Source organism: Trachypithecus francoisi, unplaced genomic scaffold (genome assembly GCF_009764315.1).
Source record: "Trachypithecus francoisi isolate TF-2019V2 unplaced genomic scaffold, Tfra_2.0 Lachesis_group1, whole genome shotgun sequence".
Classification (NCBI taxonomy): Eukaryota; Metazoa; Chordata; class Mammalia; order Primates; family Cercopithecidae; genus Trachypithecus; species Trachypithecus francoisi.
Genome location: NW_022681454.1, coordinates 126,425,356 through 126,445,858, shown reverse-complemented (window position 1 = coordinate 126,445,858; position 20,503 = coordinate 126,425,356). Strand labels below are relative to the sequence as shown.

The 20,503-nt window shown below is 34.7% G+C and overlaps 1 long non-coding RNA gene across 1 annotated transcript; it reads right to left on the bottom strand.

Moving 5' to 3' along the window:
- Positions 1 to 1,100: 1,100 nt before the first annotated feature.
- On the bottom strand, positions 1,101 to 20,279 carry LOC117084801. Its single transcript, XR_004437673.1, has 4 exons — positions 20,268 to 20,279; positions 17,095 to 17,100; positions 15,091 to 15,099; positions 1,101 to 1,198 (listed from the first exon to the last, which is right to left on the bottom strand). It is a non-coding gene; the product is annotated as an uncharacterized LOC117084801 (long non-coding RNA).
- Positions 20,280 to 20,503: the final 224 nt, after the last annotated feature.

The window sequence follows — 20,503 nt, the reverse complement described above, 5'->3', positions numbered from 1 at the left end:
TTTATTTAGATTTTACTTAAGACTCAAGTTCTGGGTCACAATGCGTATAAATGAATAACCACAATATATTGTGATAATTTAAAAATCTAGTTTTCTAAATACTATATGAGGGTAAAAGAAAGCTCTTTCCGGTAGGATTGGAAGACACATTCACAGAGGAGATAACATTTCAGTTGGTTCTTAAAGAATAGTTAATCTTAAACAGAAATAAATTAGAAGAACATGCTGTACAGTAGAAACAATATGAATAAAAGCATGGAGATTTAATTGAGCACCTTGATTTGGGAGAATTAAATATTGAGAGATAGGGCTAATATGGTAAATCAAATCGATATCATTGAGGTTTATGAATATCATACAATAAAAGTTAAATTTTTTATTCAATAAAATGTGTCCTACCGTCCCCTTGGAAGACATTTTTGTGAGTCAACTATAATAAACAAAAACATATTGGAGGAGGTTTTTTAGTAGTTTGTTGGTATTTTTGAGGAAATATCTGTGAGAATAGAGAAGAGGTAAAAAGTTTAAAAAAATGTTTTCAAGTTGAAATTGATGTTTTAAAGTGTATAAGTTATTACTTATTTATAAATAATTTCAAGTGCTTAAGCTAACCTATTTGACTTCAAGGAATTCTAAAAACAAGAGGGTATATTCTATCAAGCATGAAGAGATTACCACTGAATATATAAAACCTAAAACTAAAAATACTAACTTTAGCCTGTGAAGTCATCAACTAAGATACTGTTGTACAGTCATGTGTCACTTCACAAGAGGAATACATTCTGAGAAATGCAGCATTAAGCAATTCTGCTGTTGTGTGAACATGAGAGTATATTTACACAATGGTACACTCTACATGTAAGTATGCTGGATGATGTACATACCCAGTGTTTATATCATACTACTCAAGGTGTGTAGTGCAACAACTAATATAGCTTGTGTTCCCTAGGCTACAAACCTGTGCAGCATGGTACTATAATGAATACCATAGGCAATTGTAACAGTGGTGTTTGTGTATCTAATCATAGAAAAGGTACATTAAAATATGATATAAAAGAAAAAAAGGGACACCTATATAGGGTACTTACCATGGATGGAGCTTACAGTACTGGAAGTTGCTCTGGGTGAGTCAATGTGAGTGGTGAGTGAATGTGAAGGCATAGGACATTGCTGTATACTACTGTAGATTTTATAAATACTGCATATGTAGATTACATCAAATTTTTTTAAAAAATCTTTCTCATAACAAATAAGCCTTAGCTTACTGTAACTTTTTACTTTATACACTTTTTAACTTTTTCACTCTTTTGCAATAACACATAGCTTAAAATACACAGCTGTACAAAAAATGTATCCTTATTCTATAAATTTTTTATATTAATTAAAAAAAATTTTTTTTTTAGAAACTACTCCATAAACACTCACATTAACCTACTCCTAAACAGGCTCAGGATCATCACTATCACTGTCTTCTCTTTTCACATCTTGTCCCACTGAAAGGTCTTCAGGGGCAATATTATACATGGAGTTGTCACCTTTTATGATAACAATGCCTTCTTCCATAATACTTCCTGAAGAACCTGCTTGAGGCTGTTTTACAGGTAACTATTTTTAATAAGTAGAAGGAGTATGTTCCAAAATACCAATAAAAACATAGTATAGTAAATACACAGACCAGCAACATTGTCATTTATTATCAAGGGTTATATATGGTATGTAATTGTATGTACTATACTTTTATAAGACTGACAGCACAGTAGGCTTGTTTACACCAGCATCACCACAAACATGAGTACATTGTGCTACTACATTATGACAGCTATGACATCACTAGATAATAGGAATTTTTTCACTTCCATTATAATCATATGAGACCACCACCATATATGTGGTCTGTCATTGACTAAAACATACTTATGTGGCCCATGACTGTATTTTAAAATTTAATCTGAGCTCCATAAATGCCAAGACAGAAAGCAAGATTTTAAGTATACATATTTTTAGTGATCCTATTTTTAAAATAAGAATAGAATATCAAGTACCTTGGGATCGATTCTCTATTTGGATTGGGGACTGGCTGTATCAATTTTACCTGATGAACATTTTAAAATGTATACTCTGGAGGTCCATTCCCTGAGCTGCTGCCACCAGGGAGTCTGCAGTCTGATTTTGCACTTTAATGGTGATGAGTTTGTTGGCTTGATTTTTAACTATGAGGGATTAATAGCAAATCTGTTTTTTACAAAGGTAATTCTGATATCCAATCTATAATTCCCCCTTTCCAATCTAAGCACACGTGAACAGGAGTTTACATCTTTGTTAACCACTTTTGAAAGATCATCCACCTGAGATAGAAAAGTCTGGAAGCAAAAAACGGATGTAAATATAAAATCTAATAAATCGTCTATCTTAAAGAAATATCAAACGCTGTTTTTCCTAAATGAGCATTTTACTCCATTTTCAGACTTTTCCAGGAGAATGCTAAAGAGAGAATTATCATATTTCATTATTTAATGAGCCTCAAGAGAAGATACCATTTTAAGATATTTATGTTTACCAAAGACATAAAACACAATAAAGATATTTACTTGTTAAGTAACAGGAAGTTAAAGATAGTGTGTAATATTCATGGGGATCTCAATCTCAGGTGTCCAAAGAGCCCAGTGGTTTGTGTAAGCTTTTATTCTTCCTGTTTTATGACCCTCCTACATATACAAAGAGGCCATGAAATTTCTCTTTGTTTATTTAGTTTATATTTCAGTCTCTCTGATTCTGTACCATTATATTTTTTACCCTGTTTATCTAAATTAAGACAAATGCTCTATTTTCTCTAACCTACAGCACTTTGGTATATGAGCAATTTTGGATTATTTTACAAAATAACCTAATTTTTGTCTTGAAGAATGTCCATATATATGTGTGTGTATAAACGTGTGTTATATGTATTTTTATATGCATCTCTATTGTGAATAAAATCTATGTATTTACTTCTGAATTTGAATATATTTTAAAGTGATTTCTGTTTTCTTAGAAATATTCATTTTAAATGGAAATCACTTAAAGTTACAAAGTGTTGTGGTGGTCAGCAATTAGCAGCCAAAAACAGCAGCTGGAAAGGAGTAAAAGAGCTGCCTCAATTATGTGCTCTATTCTTTCGAAGAATCTCCACTTATAGTATAAATTTTGTCGGGACCAAACAATAACAAGAAACGGTATCTTTTCCTACTTTTCATGTTTCCTATATAAAATCTAGTGAAATTTAAAAACATAACAGCTTTCCACTAGTGTCAGAGAGATAATACATATCAGATCAGTAATATAAAAATGTCAAAAATTTCCATTTTAGAATTGGAAAGTCACCTTTTCATTCTTTATTTAGACTGTCATTTATTATCATTAGATATTTCTATTTTTGTTATTTCATGGTTAAATGTCCTTCTCAGAAACCCTTACATACATTTTTTCTAAGACCCACAATTATAACTCTCATTTTTTATAACTTTCTCTGCATATATCATAAGTGCTTTAAGTATGATAATGTAAAACTATGATAATGACAGTATTGAAACAAAAATGGGTATGATGAGGAATCTTAGTGCAATCAGAATACCAATTACAGCATACTCTCATATATGCTCAATTAGATAGGGAAGGGGAATATTTTTAGACATTTCTTTTACCAAGAAGATATGACATCTAGGCAGAAGGAAAAGGACAACTTCATTTTAAGTACGTGTTTATATACCCCATAATAACTATCATAACGGAATAAAGGTTACCTTGATAGAGTTTGCTGTTTTGTAGCAGTTCTGTGTGACTTTCTAAAGAGATAAATTTATATTCCTATAGTTAATGATGATGTATCTATAAATGTTTAGAATGTTTTCATTTCGACTTAAAAAAGGAAACGTGCATTCTATTTAGTAATATAGCCTATCATTCCCTTCACATATATAGATTTAAAAAATGTTTTTCAGTGCAAAAGTAGCATTCAACCTGAAGTCAAACTTAATTACAGAATAGAATGTATTTTAGGTTCGTTTAGAGAAATAGTTGTAATATTTCAGTAATATCAGTAAGCATGATGAGAACAACTTGTTCCATTTCCTCAAATGTTACCACAAAACCTCCTAATAATAAGTTGATTTCTAGCCTTAATATTAGTTGATTTTAATTCTGGTGTATATTTTTCTGTCTACTTTAACGTTCATTGAGATCGCAAATTCAAAAAATACATCATCTAGTACTATAACCTAGGTGGTATGAACAGTTGGCCCAATATACAGCTCTGATTAATTCTTGACCCATGTTTTCAGGACTGAATTGCATAAGTAGAGGGATACGTTTCAACAAGATTTTAAATGGGAGACTAAATTTCTATGCTGTCTTTGCTGGTCTCTGATTTGTGAGTAAAGCCCAAAAGCTATAAGTCAAACATGAAAATTATCCACATTCTAAATTATCAGTTCACTGAACTAGTAAAATTTAATTGACATACCCTTTCTTCTAAATTAGCATCATCCAATAGAAATAAAATGCAAGTTTAGAGGAGGAAAAATATACTTTTTCTTATTTATCCTAGATTTGTGACTGAGGACCCCCATCACAAAAGACAGATTATCAAGGGAAAAACACACACATTTATTTAAGTTTTATATGGCATGGAAGCCTACTTCAGGATATGAAGACCCAAAGAAATGGTTAAAGTTGTGTATTTTTACACTAGGTTTAATGAGTAGTAGACAGTCATGGAGAAATATGATTGGACAAAGAGAATGATCTAATGGTAATAAACTGGGGAAAACAGGAAGACCAGTTTCTTCAATTCTTCTCTGTGACTGTTTATCTTCAGGAATAATATGTTCCTTTGTTGTGGGTATAGGAAGGTCACCTCTCACATGAGGGTCCTAAGATCTGCATCAATGGTCGATCAAAAAATCATTCCTTCATTTTTATGAGCTGCTTCGGGAGAAAAGGATGGGGAAAGGTGAGAGTGACCTTTCTGCTTCTGTACTTTCAAATCTCAAAGTACCATATTTTGGGATAACATATACTGAATCCCATCACAAGCCACAAATATAATCAAGCTTTCTTGTAGCCAAATTAATAAAAAGAACAGGTAAAATTACTGTTGATAACATAGTATCTAAACAAATATATTCAAAATATTTTCAACATATAATAAATGTAATAAAATAACAATTTATACTTTTTTCATACCCTAAGTCTTTGAAATTAGATGTGTGTTTTACAGTTATCAACACAAATCAGTTACCACCAACCAGCTTTTGAATACTCGGTACATATGGTCAGCAGCTACCAAAATTGATATGGCAGGACTAGGAAAGAAGAGATCCCCTATAAGAGGAGAAGTGTTCCTATGGAAAGCCTGTCATCAGACTACAGAAAATAGCTCTAACTCTTGTGAACTTTGAGGGGACCAATGTCCACTGGCCACCTAGTGAAGGGCTACAGGCTTTTGTTTCCTAATTAATCATCTGGGGGAATATCTGGTCTATAGGCCATTCTCCCTCTACCTACGCAAAGAGGGGAAGAAATAAGAGAGAGGTGGTATAGGGGAAGACCCACAGGCAACGAGTGGGTGAAGCCACTCTGCCTTGAAATCCTCGTTCTCACAGATGGCGAAACCCTGAATTGGCCCTGGAGGGAAGATTGTACTGGGGACACTAGAGTAGTAGAAGAAAGAAGCTCATATATCAGAAGAACGTGTGATGATGATTCCAACAACTGGAAGTCAGGGAGAAAATTTAGTCAAACCTTCCTAGGAACTGTACTTAGAAGCTGTTCTGAGACCCTTATGGGTAGAACAAGATGAAGCTACCAGCTGCCACCAGGAATCCCATAAATCATGAAGCAAACAAAGAGAAGCCAAAACTTCTCCTAAGCAAGTAAGAGGATATCTGCCTTTCCTCTCTTGCTCTTCCACCCAACACTGGAGGAGCCAGTAGGAGTGGGTATGGAAGAAGGGGTGGTGTATGAAAAGCAGACTACAGACCAATCCTCATCTCTCCCTGCAAGTCAGTAGAGCTAAGGCTCCGACCTATTCTGGGAGCATGAAATAACCTTGAATCAGGATTGAGTCTTAAAATGAAATAAGATTGTTTAAAAAACTAAAAGTACTCCAGGTTTCAAAACCTGACCTGTGTCATTAAAGGGGTGACACCCCTGGATCAAGAAAAGTTTGGTACAGAATGATTAAGAACATGACTAAGGAAAAACTAAATCCATTCCATGTTCATATCCCAATGAGTTGTGGCTTCACAATAAACTAGGTAAATATATGGCATTTCTGACAAATTATTGTAGGTGAAATGTTTAAAACATAGCATATGTAGGACAGTTGGAAGTAAGACATGGAGCTTGGAGAAGGGTATTGGGAGAAAACCCTAACTAGGTATACAAGGACAGATTGGGTATCCCCTCAAATGCCAGAAAGGAGAATGTACTTTTTCTTGAAGACAAAGAGTGGCCAAAGTTTTTGATCAGGAAAGTGGCAAGATTATATCCTTTAGAAAGATTAAAATTGGAGGTTTATCCTGTAGTTTAGATTAGAAGGAATATGAGAATTAGAAAGATCAATTATTCACTAGTTAAACAAGCAAGAAGGCATAGGTAAATGCAAAAATGAATGGAAAGGAGAAAATAGATTTGAGACTATTGGAGAAACAATTCTGACAGGGAATTTTCAAGACATGATAACTGATTGTTTGTAGGTAATACTGAAAGAGAAAGAGAGAGATAGAGAGTATAAAAAGAGTTTTCTGCCCTCCAGATGAATGGGAATGGTGGGGTGATGAATGCCTGAAACAAAAATGAAAAGCAGTGAAAGGGAAGGCATGGGTGCTCCTAAAGTTTGAGATACTCGAGGGACATCTGAGAGCCTTTGTCCATAAGCTAAGCATTGGGACTAAAGATCTGAAACTAAGGAGAGATGTCGGCAATAAAGATACAAAATCAACATGCAAAAATCACAAGCATTCCTATACACCAATAATAGACAAACAGAGAGCCAAATCATGAGTGAACACCCCTTCACAATTGCTACAAAAAGAATAAAATACCTACGAATACAACTTATAAGGGACGTGAAGGACCTGTTCAAGGAGAACTACAAGCCACTGCTCAAGGAAATAAGAGAGGACACAAACAAATGGAAAAACATTCCATACTCATGAATAGGAAGAATCAATATCATGAAAATGGCCATACTGCCCAAAGTAATTTATAGATTCATTACTATCTCCAACAAGCTACCATTAACTTTCTTCACAGAGTTAGAAAAAACTACTAATAATTTCATATAAAACCAAAAAAGAACCCGTATAGCCAAGACAATCCTAATCTAATAGAACAAAGCTGGAGGCATCACACTACCTGACTTCAAACTATATTACAAGGCTGCAGTAACCAAAGCAGCATGGTACTGGTACCAAAACAGCATGGTACTGGTACCAAAACAGACATGTAGACCAATGGAACAGAACAGAGACCTCAGAAATAATGCCACACATCTACAACCCTCTGATCTTTGACATACTTGACAAAAACAAGAAATGGGAAAAGGATTCCCTGTTTAATAAATGGTGTTGGGAAAACGGGCTAGCCATGTGCAGAAAACTGAAACTGAACCCCTTCCTTACACCCTATACAAAAATTAACTCAAGATGGAGTAAAGACTTAAACGTAAGACCTAAAACCATAAAAACCCTAGAAGAAAACCAAGACAATACCATTCAGGACATAGGCATGGGCAAAGACTTCATGACTAAAACACCAAAAGCAATAGCAACAGATCTAACTAAACTAAAGAGCTTCTGCACAGCAAAAGAAACTATCATCAGAGTGAAAAGACAACGTATAGAATGGGAGAAATATTTTGCAATATATCCATCTGACAAAGAGTTAATATCCAGAATCTACAAGGAACTTAAACAAATTTACAAGAAAGAAACAAACAATCCCATCAAAAAGTGGGCGAGGGATATGAACAGACAATTCTCAAAAGAAGACATTTATGCGGCCAACAAACATATGAAAAAAAGCTCATCATCACTGGTCATCAGAGACTACATTTCAGTCTTTAACCAAGATTTTAAAAAATGTGATAATAAAATTTAAACAAATCAGAATTTCTTTTCCCTTGTGTTGGAACAATGGGAGAAAAAGAGATGAATAATGCATTGTTTAGCCTTTTACATTGTGCTTGATTTAAAAATATGCCAGCTTGAGTATTCACATCAAAGGATCATGGATTTTAACTTACACTTACTAAGGAAATATTTTGACCAATAGTTGTTTTAAAACATTATAAATTTTAATAGGTTAATATTCTTTATAGCTTCTGTATAAGAGAGCATAGTTTTCTGAAGAATAATGTAAATATAAATAGAAACCTAAGCTATATATGTAATGTTTTGTTTTTGTTTTGCCTCTGAAAAACTAAAAGAACAAAACACAGATGGTTTTATCTATTTAGGATATACCTGCATTTGTATTAACCATGATCGTCTTTCTAAAACAATCCTAAGGCAGAAGAGAAATGAGAAGGTTGAATTTAAAGAAAGAAACTCCATCACAAATTTGAACCCATTTTAAAAGTCTTTTACTTCTTATAACATTTAATATTATAATTTCATAGGCACCTGTCAATATTTCTTTGCAAGGAGATTTTATGAGGTGGAAGTGCTCAAAGTTGAAAAAATAATTAGGGCAAAGTCCAGTTCACCAGTAAATGTGATACTTAAAGCTAAAAGATAACAGTGCACAAAAATGGGTAACTGCCATCTGTCTCGTAAAAACACAGAAGCCTACGCAATGCTAACCAATATGTTCTGTCAAAAAAGTTGACTTAAAATATGTTCTGCTAACACTAAAATGGCAATAAGCAATTTGAAGGGAAACGTATACTTGACCAAACTGTCCCCTACAGCTCATAAACACCTCTGTCTGTGCCCTTGGAGTTTATCAGGGATGTGGGAGACATTTATTGACTTTTACTTGATCTCCTATTGCCAAAACATACCAAGGTTAACACAGTTACTCAACACCCTTGATGCAGCCAGGAAAATGCTTGACTGAAAAATGTGGGCAATTTAACAAAGCAAGCAGCAACTGCCTACAGGAAGCTCTACAACCACAATCATTTCAAAATGTCACAGTTAACCTAGTGCCATGACAGCTGCACTCTGTGAGCACACCTCAAGACTGTCTGTTATGAAGAGGCAGGTCGGCTTTTAAGTAGAGATTTATTTTCATTCCGGACTTATCCCTGAAATTTGTTTCAAATTATTTTTTAGAAAGTCATGAAATAAAATGTGCTGAAAAAATAAAACATTTTTCATTCTTTGTATTTGATATCTAAATAATTTGAAACATTTTCTAGTTCTCTAGAATAATTCATATAGCACTTTGTCTAACTAAAGGAACATACATTAACCCAATCCACAAAATGAATCAGAATATACACCAGAAAACTTTGCCAATATGGAACATTCACTTACAATATTTGGTCTATGCCAATCTTCAGCAAGCAACTCAGTAATTAAACATAAACATACCAGTTTTCCCATTGCTAATCAAGAAGTCACAAAAATATATGGTAAATTAATAACTTTAGAGAGAGAATAGTTCAGAAAGCAGAAGCAACAAAATAAAAGAAGCTAAGAATTTTAAACTCTTGTTGCCATTGACTTAATAAACGATTTTGGGTAAATCAACCTAACTTTCACTTCCATGCAAAACTTGTGACTGAAGATGATGTTGTGGTTCAGTATTTTTACAACCTTGTTAAATGTGCATTTTTTGTTGCTACAGGCAACCCATTAATGAACAATTCAGCTGGCCAATAATTAAAGTTGATTTAAATACTACATGACCCTATGCCAATCAACAAGAAGTACTTTTCTTCTATTCATGCTTATTTGTTTCTATTCCACATTACAGGCAGGATGACTTGCTACTGATATCACGTATATTTGCCTGCAAATTGGTGAATAAATTTTAGTCTTTTTTAAGTTATAAATTTTTTGAGATCATGCGAGAAAACTGGTAAAATTGATATGCAATTTTAATCACTTCTGTCTCCTTCCTCACTCCCCATTAAAGCTCGACTTTGCAAAGAAGACCAATTTCTAAAATAAATATTATCTTTGTATAATGCATAACCTAATCCACTACATGTTAATTCCAACAAATATTGATAGAGATCCATTTACCAGTTTTAGAGGAAAGATGTTTCTACTAACTCATTTTCTGTATTTGCTGATGCACTAAAAGTAAAAAACACTGAAGTTCATTCCTAATGGAATGTTTGACAATTCTTAGGCCATGCACTAGCATGCCTCCTTAGTAAAATGGATCAGGTTTAAATCAAGCAAAAAGTAACATATTCTTCTGTAATATTAAAAGGTAACTGAAAGAGGGAAGTATTAATTAGTGGACTCATATAACTAAGGTAGTATGAGCAAATTTAAATATTTATTTTTAGGCCTTAGTGCAACACACTGTAGAAAATGTTAAAGAAAGATCTCATTTTAATTGACTTGTAACAGACTCCCTATTAGTCAGTCACATAGTATGAAGTCAAGAAACACTAAAACCATGATATTTTTTGTGCCTTCTTGCTCCAAGTGCTAATATGTAATCCTTTTATATTTGTAGAGAGTTGATTTCCTCTGCAATTTCTTTCTTTGTACTAAAAAGTGTTGTAAAAATAAAACATAAGGAATATGGTTTCAAATTCAAGAAAATACTCTGTGACATATAATATACTAGAACATATTTTTACTTTAAAAAAGTCCTGGCCGGGTGCTGGGAATCCTAGCACTTTGGGAGGCTGAGGAGGGTGGATGGCCTGAGCTCATGAATTTGAGACCACCCAGAGCAACTTGGTGAAACCCTGTCTCTACTAAAAATACAAATAAATAAATAAATAAATAAATAACCGGATGTGGTGGTGCGTGCCTGTAGTGCCAGGTACTTGGGAGGCTGAGGAAGGAAAATTGCTTGAAATCCAGAGGTGAAGGTTGCAGTGAGCCAAGATCACGCCACTGCACTGCAGCCTGGGTTACAGAGTGAGACTCCATCTCAAAAAAATAAAATAAAATAAAAAATAAAGAAGGAAAAAGAAAGAAAAAAAGAGGCACCGCTTCTCACATAGTTTTTTAATAGGCAATATACTTCCCACACAAAATTACACCCTCACCTTGAGTCTATGAACTGCTTAAGTATTTCATGTGGCATTTCTACATGAGTGAATTCCAGGTGAGGACTGTAGAGAAAAGTAGGATCAAGAGGTTTATATTCCCATTGCCTAACAACAAGAGCGTATATTACATAAATGAGTGAATAAATAATAAAAATAACCTGACAAAAATTCTTCTGTAATCAAACCAGTTTATTTCCCATGTATGAAAAGAAAAAAAAAAATGCCGAAACAGAACAGCCAAGAATGACTTCAGGCTGGTTACATGGTCTGGCATTTAACCATCTTTTCTCAGAGCTAGTGATAAGGAAAGAATGCATGTCTCAGTAACGGTCAAAGGATTTGTATTAATATCTTCTAATTTGAGAATAAATTGGCAAAGCCAATGATTAAGCAGACTAGGAAAGCCAAATAAAATTCTCAAAACTAAATATCAAGGCAAGATCACCTCATCAAAACAGGTCAGTAGGAAGGATCACTAAGAAGTGTCATCTTCCAGAGTGCTGTGCTAAAATGAAGTTGTCAAAGCTGTAGGAGCAGAATATCTCCCTTAGATAGGGCTTTCAATGGGATCTCAGATGAGAACAATATAAGTCTCCTACCTAAATCTGTCTCAGCTTCAGCTAAACTATTCCCTTCCCCACCTTCATAGTCTGAAAAGTTTTAGAAGAGGACATTGAAAGCATTTGAGAGAGAAAAAAGAACTGATTCCAAATAAAAGGGAAAGACATATTAGTTAATTTATGTCGCAGTAATGTTGAATAATAACCCCAGGAACTGAGTGGTTACAAAAGCCATTTCTTTCTGTCACTCACTGGTCAGTGAAATGGCTATGATTCTCCTGGGCTCAGCTGGGAGAGTCTTGAATTGGTTCAAGGATTGGTGATTGGATTTGGTTCTATTTTACACATATTCTTATTCTGAGACCAATAGCTACCCAGAGCATGTCCCTCTCATGGCAGAAGGTTGAAGTCCAGGAGGGCAAGCTATCATGCAAGTTTATGCCTTTTGTTCATGACATCTTTGCTCATATTCCATCGGTTATGGAATGTGAAGTCCAAAATCAATGTCACAAGGTAAAGTCCAAATTCAGTAAGGCAAGAAATTATGCTCCTCTAATGGAGTCAGAGAGAATGCAAAATATTAGAAGTACATCAAGTATCGAGGAGAATCAGCTCATACTATATCAGAACAGCAAGATCTAAACAAAGCTACTTAAATTTATTATGAGCAAGATGAAAAAAAAAGTAGTGTAAAAGTTACAAATATACTAAAGAAAAATTTATTTTAGAAGAACACATAACCCAAGAAGCACTGAATAATTTTTTGCCAATGTTTTTGCTTTATAAAAGACCTTAGCAAAGTAATTCAATTAAGTTTCTAAGGGTGAGAGAAAACATGATCACTCAAAGATAAGATGATGTAAAAACAAACTACAAAACAAGAGAGTATGTCAGAGCTAAGAAAATAAATTGAGAACCAAAACACACAATTTCTGATACAATACACAAACTAAATAGCAGCAAACAGCACAGATATGGCTAAAATCAAATAAAATTAATGTTGTATAGAAAGCTTGAGGTAATCAAAATGAACATAGGTAAAGAGGCAACAAGGTTTTAAAAACTAGAGCTATGACGATGGATGAAAAGGATGGGAAAGGAATAAAGAGCATAAAGACAATTTGTGTTCCTTAAGTAGAGATTTCAAACAAACAAATAAAAATAGGAAAACATCTATAGGTATAATACAGGAAAATGGCACTGAAGTGTAGAAAGAATTGAGTCTGTAGATTGAAATATGTTTATTTGGAAAATTTGATTTAGAGTGACTGAGACAGAAACAAATCATAGTTAAATTATAGAAACTCAATAATAAAGAAAAAAGTCTTCCACCATTCAATTTTTTCTTAAACTCATCTATCAGAGGGAAGAAACTGAGGTGACCCTCAAACTTTTTCAGTACTATTCAATGCCAGTAAAACCGGAAGCACTATCTTATGAAGTTCCAAGGGAAGAAAAATATTATCAAAGAAAAGCATATTGTTAAATAAAATGTATGAGAGGCTGCTGTTTTGAACTGAGCTCCCACACTAGACCCAACAGACCAGAACAAACCAGAACAGAATTATTCATGCTAGGATAGTACATAATCAAACAACTTAAAAACAGGTCACTTAAAAAAAAAAAAAAAAAAAAAACGGGATTCACAGCAACCAATCCAAACATGTCCAATCAACCTGAGCCTGCATGATAAGGGGAACCCCTCTGCTTTGGCCCTATAAGGAAAGTCACCTGCAATATGTTGATGTTAGACAATGGCTCCTTGCACTATGCTGCTTCCTTGTTCCTGCTCAAGTTCCTTTTCAAAAACTATTTGGCCACCTGACAGAACATCTTTCATAGATGTGATGCTGTCTGGTTCAAAAATAGCTAACAAAAGCCAATTAGATCTTCCAATTCAATTTGTTGAAATTTTATTCTTTGACAATATTGAGTTGTCATTTAATTGTAACACTGGGGGCATTTATTTTCTACAATGACAAACTTAGAGGTTATAACTCACATAAGCCCTTCTTGACAAACATAGTACTCAACAATGACATACAGGTGACCAAAAGTTGACTCAAATAAAGAGGTCAAGAATGGGGAAGCCATGGAAAAGGAATTGGTAGAAGCAGTCTATCCATTTACATTCAGAGGAAAACCAGAGGAATTATGGTACATAAAATAATACAAATATTATGAATCTTTTCAAAATAAAAATATAGGCCAGGTGCAGTGTCTCACACCTGTAATCCCAGAACTTTGGGAGGCCAAGGTGGGCAGATCGCAAGGTTAGGAGTTCAAGACCAGTCTGGCCAATATGATGAAACCCCATCTCTACTAAAAATACAAGAATTAGCCAGGCATGGCAGTGCATGCCTATACTCCCAGTTACTCAGGAGACTGAGGCAGGAGAATTGCTTGAACCCAGGAGGTGGAGGTGGCAGTGAGCTGAGATCACGCCATTCCGCTCCAGCCTGGGTGACAGAGTAAGACTGTATAAAAAAAAAAAAAAAATAGAAACACAAGAAGCAAATGAACAATGTTAACTGCCTCTGAATTATAGTATTACTCCCCAAAATTGAAGTATTTGATTAGAAGAGAACATGATGACTTTGAACTCTTAGCTATTTTTATTATTTTCCAATTTAGGAGTATTTTTTAGTAACTTTAGTTTTTAAATAACTAATTAACAATTATTATTATTCAAACAAATAATTGTGGTGAATTTTTGTCTGAAATTTAAATTTCCTTTAAGTTCTTCGATTTTTATTTTCTTCAGATCAATTAAAGAAAAAATAAGATTTAACATACAGCAATTATAATAGCATAGAGTGCTACTATTACAAAACTATATGCCTACACACACAACCCTCTTGTTCTGTAATTATCAAAGTTCTATTTCCACACCAGCTTTGTCCTCAGACTAGCTTTACTCATGGTCACAAGATGGCAGTGGGTAGCAATCAGGGTTTAATCCAGACACCACGTATGACTGTGCTCTTTGTACACTGAGTAACTGTTGGGGCACCATTCACAATGGCTGATTTTTGCAGGCTATATGATGGTGTTCTTACACAAGGTATTTCTTCATTCACATCCAAAGACAGGAAAATTGTATTTCCTTCCCAAACCTAAAGAACACAAGGGCTGAAGTTCATCCTAACTGAGACATCCTTGAATGAGCCCTCTAGCCAGGAGAACACCTTGCACTCTTTGGTTAAATACTGGGCTCACATGCTCATCACTGAACTAATTGCTATGTCTAGAAGCATAGGATTCACAATCAGAGTTGAGTTAATTTCATCCAAATTGCATAACTGCTACACACTGGAAATAGACAGCAGGCTACACAGTGAAAAAGGAATACAATAGATGTTTGGAAAACAGTCAGAATTTTACTATAAAGGAGTTTCCAGGCAGGTTTAACAGCTAGTCAACAAAACGTATTACTCCTTTTCTAAATTGAAGTTATACTTTGTGACCCAAATATCTGCAAATCAAATGTAGTAGCTATCTAGTAAAGTGTATTTTCTGAAATCTATAGGTGCCTATTAGAAGCAAATAAATGTTCATAAACAATCTAAGAATCAACAGACACAATAGCTTATCACTAAAGATATTGTGAATATAGGCGCTCTGAAAGTATTGTCTCATTGTAAATAATGCCCCAAGAGGGCTGATGTTTTTAAAGGTGAGTTTTAAAGCGTAGTTCAGAGGTATAGTCTTACCTACAGTGCAGCCAATTTTATGAACAGGGGATATTTTCCAACACAAATACAGGGATGGTAAAACCCAGGAATAACATCTGGCTAAAAACTATAGCCAGTCTATAGACAGGTCAGTTGTGAAACAAATAGAAATAAACACAGTGCAGATTTAAAAATAAGAGAGTAATCATCATGACAATTTTTCAACAAGTGGCACACATGCTCTCAGCCGGATGCAAGGTGAGGTTCATAAATGCTCAAATATGGCAGACCAAATGGCCAGGTACACCATCACCTTTGGAAATACGGTTTTCAGAGTTGGAAAAAGACACATTAGATGACTCTATTGTTCTTCCACTAGAAAATATGGGATTGAAACTATGCCATCTGACTTCTCAAGTCTATAAGGAGGAAAGTGGATAGATTGCATGCAAAAAAATCTTGAATTATTACAGGAACTACCACTCATTCGTATAAAATAGGACAACAAAGTTGAAGAAAGCAAAGAACAATTTAAAATATTAAATTAAAAGGCATTGTTATTTGTTGGGAATTTGTTATATGTTAAGAATGACATTTAAAATATTTTGCCAAAAGTTGTAATAGGAATTGATAAATGATTCATCTTATAAGAACATAAATTTTTTACCCAGCTAAACTTAAAATTGGACACAGCCCCTAAATTAGGGATCTTGGAAAGAAGAATTTGTATTGAGTGATGAGCTGAACATATTTCAAGACAGATGGCCAGAATTTCTGAGAACTATGCTCTCCTCTTGTTGTAATAATGAGTGACATCATCATTTATAGCAGAGTTACTATCACCTACTGAGGCTCATCAACTCCCAAAAAAAGGAAAATTCAATGAACATCTGACTCCATTGTAGATTTTGCCTTGTTCCTGGATGGATACCATTCAATGTAATTATTTTCTATGATTTGAAATTTAAGGAAATGATTAAGCCTTGTTCGGTACAATGGTTTATGGTTCATTAATTTCTAAGCCTTCGTTTGTTTTTCTTTTATCATTTGCAAGGAAAAAGAAATGTCAGAAAATGATTTAAAGCAAGGATTAAATTACCTTTTTTATGGTTCTGATTGTTAACCTAGATTTATAAGCTTTCAGAGCATCTTCTTCAAGATGTTAAAAGGGGTCATAGAAAAACAGTTTTCAATTTAAACAGATTGAAAGCCAAGAGAATCCACTTAGAAGCTGGTTAATACTTAGAAAGTATTTTTCCATAGAAACAGTATAGTAAGATTGTGTTTCAATGTGCACGAAAAAGGCAAGGGATGGAAACTTTTACATAGGACATGGTTTGCTTTTTTAATGTTGATTTTTGCTATAAAAACTACCTTGACTTTACTCCATCATAAATTTTTGCTACATGGAAACCTTATACCTAATATAACGCCCGACATCTAATAGAAAGCTAAGTGCTCAGTAAATATTTGCTAAATAAATTTACACTACCAAAAGAGAGGACCAAATCAGTTACATTGAACCATAGTTCCAATTGCCTTGTTTTGTCTTTTTTTCAGATTGTTAAACAGTCGACTGAACATATACAATGGACGAAGTACTACAATATATATATTCCTGGAAAGGAATTACAATCTACTAAGAGAACATACAAAAATAATGTGGTCTAGCAAATAGTAAAAATTAAATAGTTGAAAGAAAATATAATACTGAATAGACTGAGCATGATATAGGAGAGTTTTCTAGGTTCAGAGTTGTTAATGCTGGTTTTTAAGTGTAAGTAATTAGATTTGATGTCCACTTTATCAGCATCGTGACCAATACTGAAATACTATTTTATCTTTAACCAGGGGCTAGAGAAACATCAAATGTTTCGTATTTCAGCAACTGTAGTGATTAGAGAAGATTTACTGTAATGTTTGCTTTACGAATATAGTCTGTCTCTAACAGGAAAGAGATTTTAAAATTCAAAGACAAGAAACGAGTGTCCCTGCTGCCTTTAGCGCCACAACTCAAAAGTGCTTCTGCTCCAGCTTTCCCAACTGCAGTAATAAATACAGTTCGCATCAGAGTCCTGGCAGGACACAGACCGCACTCTCAAAACAGTGACTAAAGAAATGTTAATAAAGAATCTATTAACAAAGGCATGGGCAACATTAAGGAAAACTCACAGAGATAGTTCAAAATCCTGGACCAGCAACAGCTGCCATCTGGGCTTGAAAGGATAAAGGGAAGGTGCTGTCACCAGCAGCCAGTGAGACTTGCAGTGATAGGAGAGAACCTCTTGAAAGGAGCTCTGGCTTTGTCAGGAGAAACAAGCAGGGAATAAATATCATGAACTTCCTTTCCACCAGCCTTCTGATCATACTAATAATATTGCAATCTGTAAAGGTCAGCTTCCCAGGACACAAGGCAAGATGGAAATGGTTAAAGAGAAAACTGAGGGGCAAAATGAAGAATATCCAGGATTTGCCTGCTAAAGAAGCAGAAGAAACTGGGACTAGACAGAGCAGGGTTATGGAAGCTTCCTCAGCTGTGGGGTTGACAGTCAACTCAACAGCCAGGCAGTAAGTGTGAGGTACCATGTCTAAAGACTTCCACCAAACCTGAGATTCCTCTGAGCTAGCTCAGAGTTTTATTCAAGAGGTGTAGCAAAGCAAAGGGAGTCCATGAGGCTAGGAGTTTAATCCAGTCCCAGTGATGAAAGCAACTGAGGATAAAGCAAATTTCATCCATGCCCACTCCTAGGGTAGTCAGAAATGATGCTCTAGCACTTGACTTAGGGGTAGGGATCCGGGCTGATGGGAAACTGGCCTGCTAAAGGGAGAAGCTACCAAGTAAAGGGTACTAGCAAAATTATTTGAAAAAACACTTACTAGAAAGTAGGAATTTAATAAGCAGATGGACCGCCAGGGCTTACCCGAGGCTCAAAGGACATTGAGTGTACCACAGGTGAGTGGCAACTGCTGAAACAGAGCCTGCCTTCATCAAAATAGTTCTGGATCCTACTCAGAATGGGACCTGCATGTGGAAGGTGTCAGGGACTTAGATGACCAAGGATAGAAGTATGAGAGGATGGCAGTGAAGAATTTCTGACAGTAATAATTTTATGACACTGGATTTTTTTAATATTTTGTATTCATTAAAGTAATAATGTGATTATAGAACTATGCAGAGTAAAAAGTAAAATCCCCCTTTATCACCACTTCTAATAGATATGTGTTTGTAACTATTTCGTATTTTAGTGTTTTCTATATATGAATGCTTAGTTTCTTTTTTTAACTTTTAGGTTTGGGGGTATATGTGCAGATTTGTTACATAGGTAAATGCATGTCTTGGGGATTTGTTGTATAGATTATTTCATCACCAAGGTATTAAGCCCAGTACCCAATGATTATCTTTTCTGCTCCTCTCCCTCCTCCACCCTCCTACTCAAGCAGACCCCAGTGTCTGTTGTTTCCTTATTTGTGTTGATAAGTTTTCATCATTTAGCTCCTACTTATTTATAAGTGAGAACATGCAGTATTTGGTTTTCTGTTCCTGCATTAGTTTGCTAAGGATAATGGCCTCCAGCTCCATCCATGTTCCCACAAAAGACACTATTCTTTTTATGACTGCATAGTATTCCATGGTGTATCTGTTCCACATTTTCTTTTTTTTTTTTTTGAGACGGAGTCTCGCTCTGTCGCCCAGGCTTGGGGTGCAGTGGCCGGATCTCAGCTCACTGCAAGCTCCGCCTCCTGGGTTTACGCCATTCTCTCGCCTCAGCCTCCCGAGTAGCTAGGACTACAGGCGCCCGCCATCTCGCCCGGCTAATTTTTTGTATTTTTTTAGTAGAGACGGGGTTTCACCGTGTTAGCCAGGATGGTCTCGATCTCCTGACCTCGTGATCCGCCCGTCTCGGCCTTTGTTCACTCTGTCATTGATGGGCATTTAGGTTTATTCCATGTCTTTGCTGTTGTGCATAGTACTACAATGAACATTTGTGTGCATGTGTCTTTATAGTAAAATGATTTATATTCCTCTGGGTATCTACCCAGTAATGGGATTGCTGGATTGAATGATAGTTCTGCTTTTAGCTCTTTGAGGAATTGCCATACTGCTTTCCACAGTGGCTGAACTAATTTACACTCCTACTAACAGTGTGTAAGTGTTCCCTTTTCTCTGCAACCTTGCCAGCATCTGATATTTTTTGACTTTTTAGCAATAGTCATTCTGACTGATGTGAGATGGTATTTCATTGTGGTTTTGATTTGCATTTCTCTAATAATCACTGTTACTGAGCTTTTTTTCATGTGTTTGTTGCCCGCAGGTATGTGAAAGTTCTTTATAATGAGGATTACAAAACATTGCTCAAAGAAATCAGAGAAGACACAAACAAATGGAAAATATCTCATGCCCATGGGTAGGAAGAATCAATATCATTAAAGTGGCCGTAATACCCAAAGCAATTTACAGATGCAATTCTATTCCTATCAAACTACCAAAAAATGTTTAGTTTCTATGTAGTCAACACTGTTACTATGTTATTTTAACAATTTGGTCTTTTTTTTCCCCTTACCAAAAAAACAAATTGAAGAACTTTTGACAAAATACAAAACAAAAACAAACAAAAACATCTTTGTCTGAAATATTTATAGCAAATGGCAATTCTTCCAGAAACATTTACCTTTTATATGTGGCATTGTTTATTTAAAGAAATTTAAAACTTTTATATAGACAGCTTTATTAGTATTTTCTTGATAATTGAAGAAACATTTATCCTCTACTCAAATCTTTTAAAATATTTTCTTGCATAATTTTACTTTTAAAATTTTGTGCACACAAATATCTAATGTGCATATAATTTTTTAATGTATAGTATGAAGAAGACACAGTTTTCATCAAATTCATTTTGCAACACTGCTTTTTCTAATTCAAATTGCCATAATTATTAACCATTAAGCCCACATATATATGAATCTCTTTCTCAACTGAATGTGGCTCCTTTAGTTCATGTGATTAAACTCTTTTTGAGTTAGTATTACTGTATTATCATTTA